Genomic DNA, 12,654 nt, shown 5'->3' with positions numbered 1-12,654 from the left:
AGAAGGATGGTGAATCATTGGGAGATACTTACAAAAGATTCAAAAGGATCTTAGTCGTGTGTCCCACTCATAATATGGATCAGACAGAACAAATGCAGATGTTCGTTAATAGGCTAAAAATAAAGACAAAATAGTTGATTGATACAGCAGCCGGTGGCTCAACAAATTTCTCAACAGCCACTGGTATCAAGAGGATTATTGAGGCAATAGTTGTGAATGAGCATCTAGAGCTATATGACAGGTGTACCAGTAAGTCAGACGGGGTAATTGACCTAAAATTAGAGACAAATAAAATCCGTCTAGAAGACACTGTTGTTGCCGAAGTAGACAAAAAGCTGAAAGCTATGAATATAGGTACTCAACAGATAGCACAAGTTCAGCCAGCTCAAGCGAGCACGTGTGAAATCTGTAATGGACCTCATCACACAGTCTATTGCTTTGCGACTCCCCAACAAATTGAAGAGATCAAATTCTTGAAGCAGAATAATCCCTATTCTAACACTTACAATCCAGGGTGGAAGAATCATCCAAACTTCTCCTGGAAAGATCAAAAAGGGAATGTTCCACAACAGGGCCAAGGTCAATATCAGACTCAATATCAACAACAGCAAGCTCCAAGGAAAGCAGACTGGGAGATTGCCATTGAAAACATGGCAGCTCAAAATAAGCAATTTGAATAAGAGACTGGAAACAATCAGAAAAACACCACCGCATCCCTAAAGAATCTTGAAGTTCAGCTGGGGCAGATAGCACAACAACTGGCAAGTTCTCGAACACCAGGTTCCTTACCAAGTGAAATAGTTCAAAATCTGAGAGGTCAGGAGAATTTTAATACTGTCATGGCGACAGAGAAAAAGGCTTCTAAAAAGAAAAAAATTATATCACCGAGTGAGCCGACTAAAGAAGAAACTGCAAAAGGAACTAAACCGGTGATTAAATTGCCCTACCCTCAGAGAATAACAAAGAAGGAACCTAATGAGTCAGACTTGGAGAAATTCATGACAATGTTTAAAAGGGTTGAGTGTCATATGGCTTTGTTTGAAGCACTTGAAAGGATGCCCATGTACAAGAAATTCATGGAAGAGGTAATGGCTGAAAAGAAACCAACCACTGAAGAACATGTATCCTAGAAGGAACAGTATAATGCAAACTCACTGGGGAAGAACATTCCTAACAAACAAAAGGATCCGGGAACTGTCACAGTACCGTGCACAATCAAAGAAAGAACCTTCAAAAAGGTACTAATAGATTCTGGAGCTAGTGTGAATCTGATGCCATTATCGATCTATCACAGGCTGGGTATTAAAAATATCAGTGATATAAAGACCATTCTGAAGTTTGTGGATCACTCAAGAAAAGATGCATATGGTATAGCTGAAGATGTGTTGGTAACAATAGCGGACTTGAATTTTCCAGTTGATTTTGTAATCCTAGACATACCTGAAGATAATGAGGCACCCATCATTCTGGGTCGACCTTTCATGTAGACGAGTCGATGCAAGCTCGACATGGATCAGTGCACGTTAACCTTGAAAGTTCACGACAAGGAAATAACATTGAATGCTATTGAAGACCAGGAGCTGGAGGAAGATACAGAATCTTCGTATCAAGTAGGCTTAATCAGGACATTGAATGCTATTAGAATCTCATCACTTCCAGTAGCCACCCTAAACGGAAAGATTCACATCTCTATTCCAAACATCAAGAGGAAGGTTAAAAAGGAATCGTGGCACAAAGGAGTCCACACTGAGAAAAGAGACAACGTCCTAGTTGTGGATAAGAGGTGCAACAAGGTTTTGAACCTGAAATACCCCCCATAACAAGGGGAATGAACCGTCGAGCCATGCGACGTTAAACGAAGCGCTTCGTAGGAGGCAACCCACGCTTTTTATTTCTAAGCATTTGTGTGTGTCTGTAGGTATACAGGAGTTCTACAAGGAGGAGCCAGAGGAACCAGCGGTTGACCTGACAAGAAAACCAAAAAACGGCCAAAAGGACAGCCTGACACGGCCACCCGTGTCAGCTGACACGGGCCGTGTCAGGAGAGGGAAAATGTATGAAGGATGTTTAAAAACAGTGGCCTGACATGACCATCCGTGTCAGCTGACACAGGCAATGTCAGGAGCACTGAAGGAAAAATGGTTTTGGGTCTGGTAAAATAGTAGCCTGACACAGTCGGCTGTGTCAGCTGACACGACCCGTGTCAGGATCACTGTAAAAGATTTTGTGGAATATGGTAAAAAAAAGTAGCCTGACACGGCCACCCGTGTCAGCTGACATGGGTCGTGTCAGGCATGTAGATTTTTTGATTTTTTTTTGAAATTTTGGATTTTTCGTGGGGCCCACCCACTTAATCCACTCTTAACCACACGTTTTCCCCTATCACTCATCATTATCAGATTTTTACCACACATATCATTACTCTCTCTCATCATTTTTCATCTTCTTCTCTCACTCTCTTACAAACTCCATTAAAACTCACTCACCTCACCACACAAAACCCTCCATGCACCCAAGTTCCACTCACCTATAGCTCAAACGCCCTTCACAAATATTTCTCACCTCGTCGTCCCGGTCATAACCACGGTTTCAGATTTTCCTAACTCAAAATTTCGGAATATTGCTATTTTTTGCAGGTCCAAAATGCCCCCGAGAAGAATCCTTACCGAAAAGCAACAACTTACAGAGATGGCGAAGTCCCGGAAACGCCTGAGCCAAAATTCTAATCCCCACAATATTGTGTTTGATAATCCGGAGCAAGAACGACGTTACCAAATTCAACGGAAGCGCAAGCTCACGCCGACCAGGTATATGTGTGAGCATACTTTGAATGCTCTAGGGCTGAAAATTAAGGTCGACCTAATGTTCCATGTTTTGGGCATGCTCGAGTTTATGAGTTTGGAGGCGCCGACCTATGAGCGCATCACTCTCGAGTTCCTCAGCACTTTGGAGTTCCAGCTGGAAAAGCGGTGGATTAACACCACTAGGTATTATTTCTGCACCTTACATTTCCGGTTGTTTAACAATTATCATGAATTGTCTGTTGAGGAATTAGCTACAATACTCCAACTCCCTCTGAACGGGCCCGGAGCGGTCCCAGACGGGTTCTCTCCTAAGGATTTCTGCATCTCCATAACCGGGAGGACGGATTACTCCTCCAAAGGCGCGAAAGCCTCGGGCATCCAGAATCCCTGTTTCAGGTACGCCCAAAAAGGTTTAGCCTACACATTGTTCGGAAGAGGCGATAGCACTGGGGTAGCCACTCAGTGAGAGCTATTCTTCATGTACTCCATGGATCAAACCAAGACCATCAATGTAGTTGCCTTTGCAGCAGACTACCTGGGTAGAGTAGGCCGAGCTAACTCTAGAGGCATATCCGTGGGAGGAATGATCACCCAAATTGCATTGCATTTCGGGTATCAGGCTGTTTTACTTGAGGACACGCCAATTGCAGGTAATACAAAAATTGACATGCCTGCTCTAATTTCCCAAGGTATGATTGTGGTTGCCCCTTGTAAGACCCCAATTTTGTCCCTAAGATCCCTCATGGCATCATATCATTTCATTGCATTGCCTCAAGGATCATTGGACACCTTGCTTCCTTCCCTGTGGGTGGGATCCCTTTGAGAGTGGTTCTTGATCACTAAGCATTGCTTGCATTTGCATGTCACTGCATTTCTTTTTATCACTAACCAAAATGTACAAAAATATGCCATTAACCTTTGTTACTTGCAGCTTAAGCAGTCAACAGTCAAGGTAGTTCAAGTAAATCCTGTGTGCAAGAGATGAAGTTTCCATTGGGATATGGATCATGTGATTATTTCATTGAGCTTATTTGAGCTATAGGTTCATTTTGGAGCAAGTTCCCAAGTGGTTGAGGCCCCAAATTCATCAGGACAATTTCAGGTCATCTAAGGGTCAATGTAGTCAACTGAAAAGTCAACTGTGGGCTTTGAGTGTGGAAATTGAGTTTCTTCATCCCATTCATGTTCAAATCATGCTTATTCATCTTTTCAAAGATCAAGGTTGAAGAATTTGAAGTCAAGTCAAAAGTTTCCAAAAATGGAAAGTGACCTATAATTTCAACTTTCCAAAAATGGCAAGTTTTTAATCCAACTTCAACTCAACTTTCCAACATCAAAGAAGCTTCAAATGAAATTTTGTCCAACATGAAAGTTGAATATCTCTCTCTCCCATTTCCAAAAAGTCTAAGATCATGAGCATCTGATGAATGGTTGAGGAGATATGATCAAATCATTGCCAAGTGTGCATAGAGCTTCAAATGAGCATAACTTTTGAACCAAAGCTCCAAATTGAGTGGTTCTTTTTGCAATATTCTTCTCTTGACCTCTAATTTCCAAATCATGTATCACAATACATAAAATCTCATCACATAATCACTTGCATATCCATGTCTTTTTTGGAGGGAAATTGCAAAATTCAAAAATGGTGCATTGTATGGACTTTCTACCATTGCCATTGAGTTTAAAAAAGGATTTTCAGTGAAAATGATCACACGAATGGTACTGTTCACGTGCAATTAGCCCATGCACCATGCATTTTCAAAAAATTTGCAAAAACACCTTATTTCACTTAACAAAACTAAACATGGATTAGCAAGGTGATTAGGAAAGGATATATATACTCTAATCATAACAGAATTGGAGGAGGTTAATCACAACACACATTTTCAGATCTAGATCTTGAATTTTGATCAAAATTTTCTCTCACAAAGAACTTCCAAATTCTTCACACAAACACTCATTTCCTTGCATAATTCATGATCATGGAGTGGTTTTGAGTAAGATTCAACGTGCACTTTGAAGAATTCGTGTCAGATTCAACCATGTTTGAAGCTTGAAGGTGTTAATGGAGTTTTCAAATTAAGCTGGATTCACACGTGTTTGAGCTTCTAATTCTTCATCAATCATCTCCACAAGTATTATAGAGGAGCTTTGGATCATTTAGAGCCTTGGAACGTGCAAAACAAGAACCTGCTCTTCAAGAGGTATGATTTTCGACCTTCATAATTCTTCAATTCATGAGTATATCCGTGTAGATCTTTGTTTACTGAGAATTCTGAGCTAAAAATCGTGTGAAATGGTGCATTATTCCTTGAGTTACGCGCGTTTGAAGTTTTGCATCCAAAAATGTTCATGCACGATTCTCACTTGTTATGATGTTTTAAGCTTAGATGTTTGTTGATCCGTGTTCTACATGGCATAAGCTTTGATTTGGTATGCGTCTTGTTGATTTCTGGCAATTTCTGGAATTTATGGAAATTTGAGGATGAACATTCATCATCTTCATCATGAAGAAGATGAAGATCATAGGATAGCGTCGGTTTCTGGATAATTGCGACAGTTTCTGGATAATAGTGACGGTTCTGCGCCCAGGCTAGGGTTCATCATGAAACGGTGTCGTTTTGGCACCTGGCGCGCGTTTCATTTGAATTTTTACATGCTTCGATTCTGGCCGAGTGCAATATTCAAATTGTTCATTCATTTTTAGTGTTTCTCTCCTCTTTTGCCATGCATGTTCATATTTGAATTTCATTTTGGTATGTTAACTTCATAAAATCATATAAAACTGAAAAATGCATCAATTCATCTCCAATTTTTTGCAAAATTATCCTTTAGATGTCTAGTTTTTAATGATGATGAGTTTGAAAGTTGTGCATGGCTGGAATTTTATTAGCTCTAGGTTGATTGAACACATGTGCATTTATGACCTTGCCTTACTCTTTCCATTGTGAAATGCTTGATTTTAATCCAATGGACTTGAAATTTTACATGCTGATGCTAGACATGTTGATGGATGTTTTAGGCTTGGTTTGGTATTTTTCTCATGTACCAATTCGGTTTTATGCTTGTGTTTGCATGGTGTGACAATTTGTGTCACACATTTGGTTGTTCAACTTGTGCAACTTGATTTCCATGCCAAATGACCTCTAATGCTTCTGATTTTTTGTATGATGATCATGTTAGATATGTTGAATGCTCGTGATTTTTTTCAGAATTATTTGAATCATTTCTGTTTTGATTGGGAATTTTCATTCTTGATGTTCAAATGTGTGCCTTGAATTGGTCATTGACTTCTCTTGCCTATTACATGGTCCTTTTTAGGACTTGTTCTTGATTGGTTAAAGATGATTCATGTTGAGTTTGAGATTCTGTTTTGGATTTTTGATTCACTTTTGACCCTAGGCTTTGACCTAGTGGTTTGTTACTTACATTTGAGTTGTGAATTTCAGGTTCAAGTATGCATCTCCATGATTGATGTTGCTCCTTCATTTGAGCTTGATCATTTGTTGTTGTTGGATAACATTTGTGTGTTTTGTAGGCTTTGGTGATGGTTCACTTGTGTTTATGGCTCATGTGTTGCATATTGGGTTGTCTGTTTAATATTGATTGTTGTTTGTTTGTCTGAGTATTGTACTGATTGGTTTAGTTGTTTACACAGGTACTTAAGTTGCTTTAAGTTCATTTGAACTTTGCTTTGCTTTGCTTGTGGTTGGCATACCACTTAGGTATAATCCCTAATCTTCATGTAGTCTGGAAGACCTGCCATGTTACTTTGGCAGACACCTGTCTGAAGCCTTCCTTAAAAGGCCATGTCTTTGTTTGTTTAATTTTGTGCCAAGCAGGTTAAGTCCTCTTGAGAGGCAATTGGCAGATAGAAGGGATGTGTAATCCATCCCCTGCTATTCAGTTGTGTCATTCACTTTGCTCACACCATGTGTTGATGCATTGTGAATAAGAACCAAGATCTTATAGAGTCAATCATTTGTGGAGAAGAGTTCCCTCATTCTGAACTCCCACACCTTCTATTGATTAAAGCTCTCCCAGGCCAGGGATAAGAGCTATGAGGCATAACCCTCATCTCCATTTCATCTGCTTTACCCTAACTCTCAATGTTAGGGTTAAGAGCTCAAAACACCCCATTCCAGTTGGCTTGCTTCTAAAGCCTAACCTTGCTTGAGCCCATTGATTGTGTATAGTGTGTGCTAATTGGTTGTTTGTTGTTGTTTGCCCATATGTGCATAATTGTTGGTGGGTGCCTTTGTGCATTTGTTTTCATTACTTGTATATCATTTCATGATCATTGTTCATACTTTGTGACATTTTTTTGTTTTGTCCATTGAGGAGTCAATTGTAAGTCCATTTATTGGCAGTTGTTTCCTATGATCTGGTAGGAGTTGGGACTAAGACCATTGATTGGCATCCCATTTCCTTGGAGTCGAGTGTAAGACCATTTATTGGCAACTTGTTTCCTCTTGCTTATTGCATTTGTTATTTGTTTCTTGTGAGGAGTCAATTGTAAGTCCAGTTATTGGCATTTATTTCCTATGATCATTCCTTGGAGATTGGTGTAAGTCCATTGATTGGCATCTGGTATCCATGTTTTGTTTTGTGAGATTGGTGTAAGTCCATTGATTGACATCTGGTATCCATGTTTTGTTTTGTGAGATTAGTGTAAGTCCATTGATTGGCATCTGATATCCCTCTTTGTTTTGTGAGTCTGGTATAAGTCCATTGATTGGCATCTGGTTTCCAATTATGTTGCTTATTTGCTTTGTTTGTTGCCTTTTCCAAAGGAAGCACTTGGATCATCTACATATGATCTCAAGAGGTGAACTCCTAAGAAGTTTTACTCCTTATCCCCACCTTTTGTTTCTTTAAACCTCCATTTTGCATGTTAACCCAAACCAGAAAACTTTGTGCAAACATTTTCACTTGTTTTCAAATTAGAAACCTAGGCCTTAAGCCTTTGATTTTCAAACTTCATTTTCACAATACTTCTTCTGAATTGAATCTAATGTCAACTTTGACCATTTTTGTGAATACTCCTAATTGGTTAATTTCACTCATTCAATTGTTTTGTGGCTTTATCCATTCTTGATAAGTTTTCATACATTAGCCATAGATCTCAATTATCTTAGTGGTTGATGTAAATCTCACCTTTTGTCCTTAGTGATTGTATTGTAAGACTTCCTTGCTTATTATAGGGCATGGTCCCTCACTAGCAAGTTGAAGCTTTTCTCACATGGTGGACTTGTGGTTGTATAGGTGGAGTTTTCTCCCGTGGATAATGAAAGACCTTAGGGTTTTTGTTTAAAATCAACCCACTCATGTTTTGGAAATCTTTTAGCCGAACTACGAGGTTTTGATCCTGTAAAGGTACGTAGGCAATGGTTATCCATCCAAACACAAAAATGATAAAAATTGTACATTCTTTTCTCATCTTCCCAATCAATGTTTGCACAATAAATACTTTCATAAACATTATCTTTTGCAACAATGTGTGAAAAGGGTTCCCTAGGAGTACCTAGGATGCATTGGGTGCCTAACACCTTCCCTTTGCATAATTACCCCCTTACCCAGATCTCTGACCTTTCATTAGTTTTCTATGTGTAAAACTTCTTAGGCTTTTGTTCGCTTTTTAGCCATTCCTTTGGATAAATAAAAGTGCGGTGGCGACTCTATCTTTGTATGCTTTGCTTTTGATTTAGTCAATAAATCATAAAGTGACGAATACACCGCTACAGAAAAGTGGCGACTCTGTTGGGGATCGTCTAACTTTCCTAGTGGGTTTGCCAACTTTTCACAATTGTTGTGATATATTGTTTATGACATATTTTTGTACAAATTTGGGATTACTGTATTGCTTGTAATGATTGATTTGTTTGATATATCAATTTCTTGCTTGCTTGGTGATCTCTGTGAGATGAGTTCTATACCCGAACTCGAGTGCACCCTATGATAGGAGAATGGCATAGTCTCGTCGACTTGTGTGGAGTTATTCCTTAGCAAGTTGACTTGCGAGTCCATTCACTTGGTGGAGGTCATGTTGGATTAATAATGTCACACAAGTTATTTGTGGTTAGGCATTATTCTTTCAAGGTGTGCCGTGGAAGCCAAGGACCTTAGTTTACCAAGCCCATCTTGGCCTATTTTTAGGACGTAGTGCGGAGGTCGTTCAGATGTAAGATCTGATGCGATTGTTACGCGATACTACACTCATAAGAGTCTCTCTTGAGAATATTTTTGGAATACGAGTATTCGTTCCTCCGATAATATTCGAAAGATGGGATGATGACTATGGGAACCTCTGGTAGAACATGTTCGGCAGGTTTAAACCATAGTGCACTCCCTTTGGGTGGTCTTTAACCGAGACTCCATGCTCGTGACTCACAACAAACCCGTGATTCATGGTTGATCCGTTCAGGCAACCTTAATATCAATGGAACCTGGGTGTTGATAAGGTGTAAATCATAATCCACCAAAAAGGATGATTGATATTAAGGAGGTCTGAATCGTTCGTATATCGTTAATATCAATGGAACTTGGGTGTCGATAAGGTGAAAACCATAATCCACCAAAATGGATGATTGATATTAGGGATAATACGAGCCATCCCATGACCTTTGTCTGGTGTGCTTTGCTTGATCCTTGAGTGTGATTGTTGCATTCATGCATTCATGCATTCATCCGCATCCATATCATCAGATAAAAAGAAATTTTTCAAGGAACTTAAGGGGTTTATTTGCAAAATTTTCAGATATGGAAAGGCAAAAAAGGCATACAAAGAAGTACAGCTTTAGACAGCCTGATCTGAAAGAGTTAAGGAATCTGACATCTTATGTATTAGATCCCTTAGGTTTCAAAGCTCGTTATGGGAAGCTTCTGCCTCTGCTGACTACTCAGGTTGATGAAGGGTTGATGAATACTTTGGCGCAGTTCTATGATCCTTTGTATCACTGCTTCTCTTTTCCAGACTTTCAGCTATTACCTACCCTTGAGGAATATGCTCATCTTGTGGGTATTCTGATTCTGGATCAGGTGTCGTTCAGTGGCTTGGAGAGTATTCCTACTTCTCAAGAGATAGCTGACATGTTGCACATAGATGAATCCTTGGTTAAAGCTCATATGACTACCAAAGGTGGAATTCAAGGTCTCCCTTCTGAGTTCCTCATCGCTCAAGCTACTGTTTATGGGAAGGCCATGAGTGAGGATGCCTTTGAGGCCATATTCGTGCTTCTCATTTATGGATTGGTATTGTTCCCCAACATCGACAAATTTGTGGATGTGAATGCTATTAGGATCTTCTCGGTTCTTAATCCCGTTCCGACTCTGTTGGGTGATACCTATGTCTCTTTGCATCTGAGGAATACAAAGGGTGGTGGCGTTATTGTGTGATGTTTGCCTCTGTTGTATAAGTGGTTTATTTCTCACTTACCTCAGATGGTCGCCTTCAAGGAGAACAAAGGATGTCTACGGTGGTCTACGAGACTCATGTCTCTCACTAATGATGATATCTCTTGGTATGATCGTGCATATGATGGTGTCCAGATCATTGATTCTTGTGGTGAATTCTCCAATGTGCCTCTTCTTGGTACATTTGGTGGGATTAGCTACAACCCTGTGTTAGCACGCCGCCAGCTTGGGTTCCCCCTAAAGGATAAACCTAATAACATTCTGTTAGAAGGTTTGTTCTTTCAGGAGGGTAAAGAACCCCAAGGACTGAAAGCCAGGATGGTCCGCGCTTGGCACAAGATTCACAAGAAGGGTAGAAGTGAATTGGGTCCGAAGAACTGCATGGCTTTGGAGCCATACACTGCTTGGGTGAGGAAGAGAGCATCTGAGTACCTCATGCCTTATGATTATCCAAGACCTACACCTTTGGTTGTGGCTGGGCCTTCAACCCTCCCTAACCAAGGCATAGAGGAGTTGAGAGACGAAGACCTTTCACGTGCTTGGATCTGTGAAAGAGAAGAGTTGCTTCAGCAAATCTAGGAGAAAGATGCTATGATCGAGTTTCTCGAGCATCAGGTCATTGATGATCCTGATGATACTTGGACTTCTCTACTTCCTCAGTCTTCCAAGTTCTGGAAAAGGAGGTATGATAGACTCGCCAAAGATAAGGCGGACATGGAAGCAGCATATGAGAGAGAGATCAAGAGGCTTCGTGCAGCTTATCTTCCGGCATCCCGGGCTTCTAGGGATCCATAGGATGTTTATTTTCCTTTTCTCTTGTAATAATTGACAATGTTGTACTTCTTTTTCTCAAATATATTTGATGAGATATTTTCCATATGCAATTAAAATAATTAATATTCAAAATTGCAAATAATACCCAGAAAGTTCCTTCGAAAATAAAATAAATCATGTGCACAAGCATTGCATGCATCATTTTGCATAAGCAGGTGTTGTTCTGGTCTTCTTGTCTGTGGCCTAACTCTGTGCTCTTCATTTATTTTGAAGACAAGCTGACTCATCGGTACTACACCCAAGCCAATTCTGCAAGAGTGATGGATCAACTTGAACAAGAGAACCGTGAGCTGAAGGAAGAAGTTGCCAGACTGAGTGCTCTGATGGAGCAGTTCCTAGCTGCTCAGAATCAACCATCTCCACCGCCTGCAACTCCTCCCCAGAGGACTGTTATATCAGAGATTGTCTCCTCGACAGTGCCAGCTGCCAGTGCTCATTTCATGCCAGCCATGCCAGCCGGGTTTCCGTGGGGTATGCCTCCTGGTTATATGCCTGATATTCCAGCTCCAACCTTTGCTTCCATGCCGGCATCTAGCCCGGTCCTTGCAATGCCTCCTCCTGTCGTGCATACCCCTCCCAGGGTAGACGACACCATCTATCATTCTGAGCCGTCTGAGGGCCCAGATGTTAATGAAAAGATGGACGCAATGAATGACCAATTCCTTGAACTCCGCAACGAATTGAAAACCCTTAGAGGAAAAGATTTGTTTGGCAAATCTGCTGCTGAATTATGCTTGGTTCCCGGTGTTAAGATACCTGTCAAATTCAAAGTCCCTGACTTTGAGAAGTATAAGAGGAACACCTGCCCGCTCAGCCACCTGGTTATGTATGTCAGGAAAATGTCTACTCAGACAGATAATGATCAGTTGTTGATTCATTATTTTCAGGATAGTTTGTCCGGTGCAGCTCTTCGTTGGTATATGAGCCTAGATAACGCAAACAGTCGTTCCTTCAACGATCTTGGCGAAGCTTTCGTCAAGCAGTACAAATACAACGTGGATATGGCTCCTGACCGTGATCAACTCAGAGCCATGTCCCAGAAGGACAAAGAGACATTTAAGGAGTACGCCCAGAGGTGGCGAGAGCTGGCAGCTCAGATTACTCCTCCGCTGGAAGAGAAGGAGATGACTAAGATCTTTCTGAAGACTCTTAGTTAATTTTACTATGAACGGATGATCGCTAGTGCTCCCTTTGATTTCACTGAGATGGTGTACATGGGGATGCGATTGGAAGAGGGAGTCCGTGAAGGACGTTTATCCAAGGATGAAGGCTCTTCTAGCAAGCGGTATGGGGCATTTGCTAAGAAGAAAGATGGGGAGGCACATGCTGTGCAGTCCCATGTTAAACCAAGAAGACCCTCTGCCAAGAGGAAGCCTGTGCGTCATGCCAGCAACCAGCATCAGGTGGCTCATATAGCACCTGTCTTTCGTGACAATCAGCATCATAATCAGCAACAATCTCAACAGTATCAACAGCAGCATCGTCCTCAGCAACAAGCTTACCAGCCTCACAACAACAGTAATCAAGCTAATTTGAGTTATGAGAGGAAAAAGATCACTTTCGATCGGATTCTTATGTCATACGCTAAGCTATATCCCTCTTT

Source organism: Lathyrus oleraceus, chromosome 7 (genome assembly GCF_024323335.1).
Source record: "Lathyrus oleraceus cultivar Zhongwan6 chromosome 7, CAAS_Psat_ZW6_1.0, whole genome shotgun sequence".
In the NCBI taxonomy this organism is placed as follows: Eukaryota; Viridiplantae; Streptophyta; class Magnoliopsida; order Fabales; family Fabaceae; genus Lathyrus; species Lathyrus oleraceus.
The sequence above is the reverse complement of the archived record's forward strand: the minus strand, read 5'-3'. Positions refer to the sequence as shown.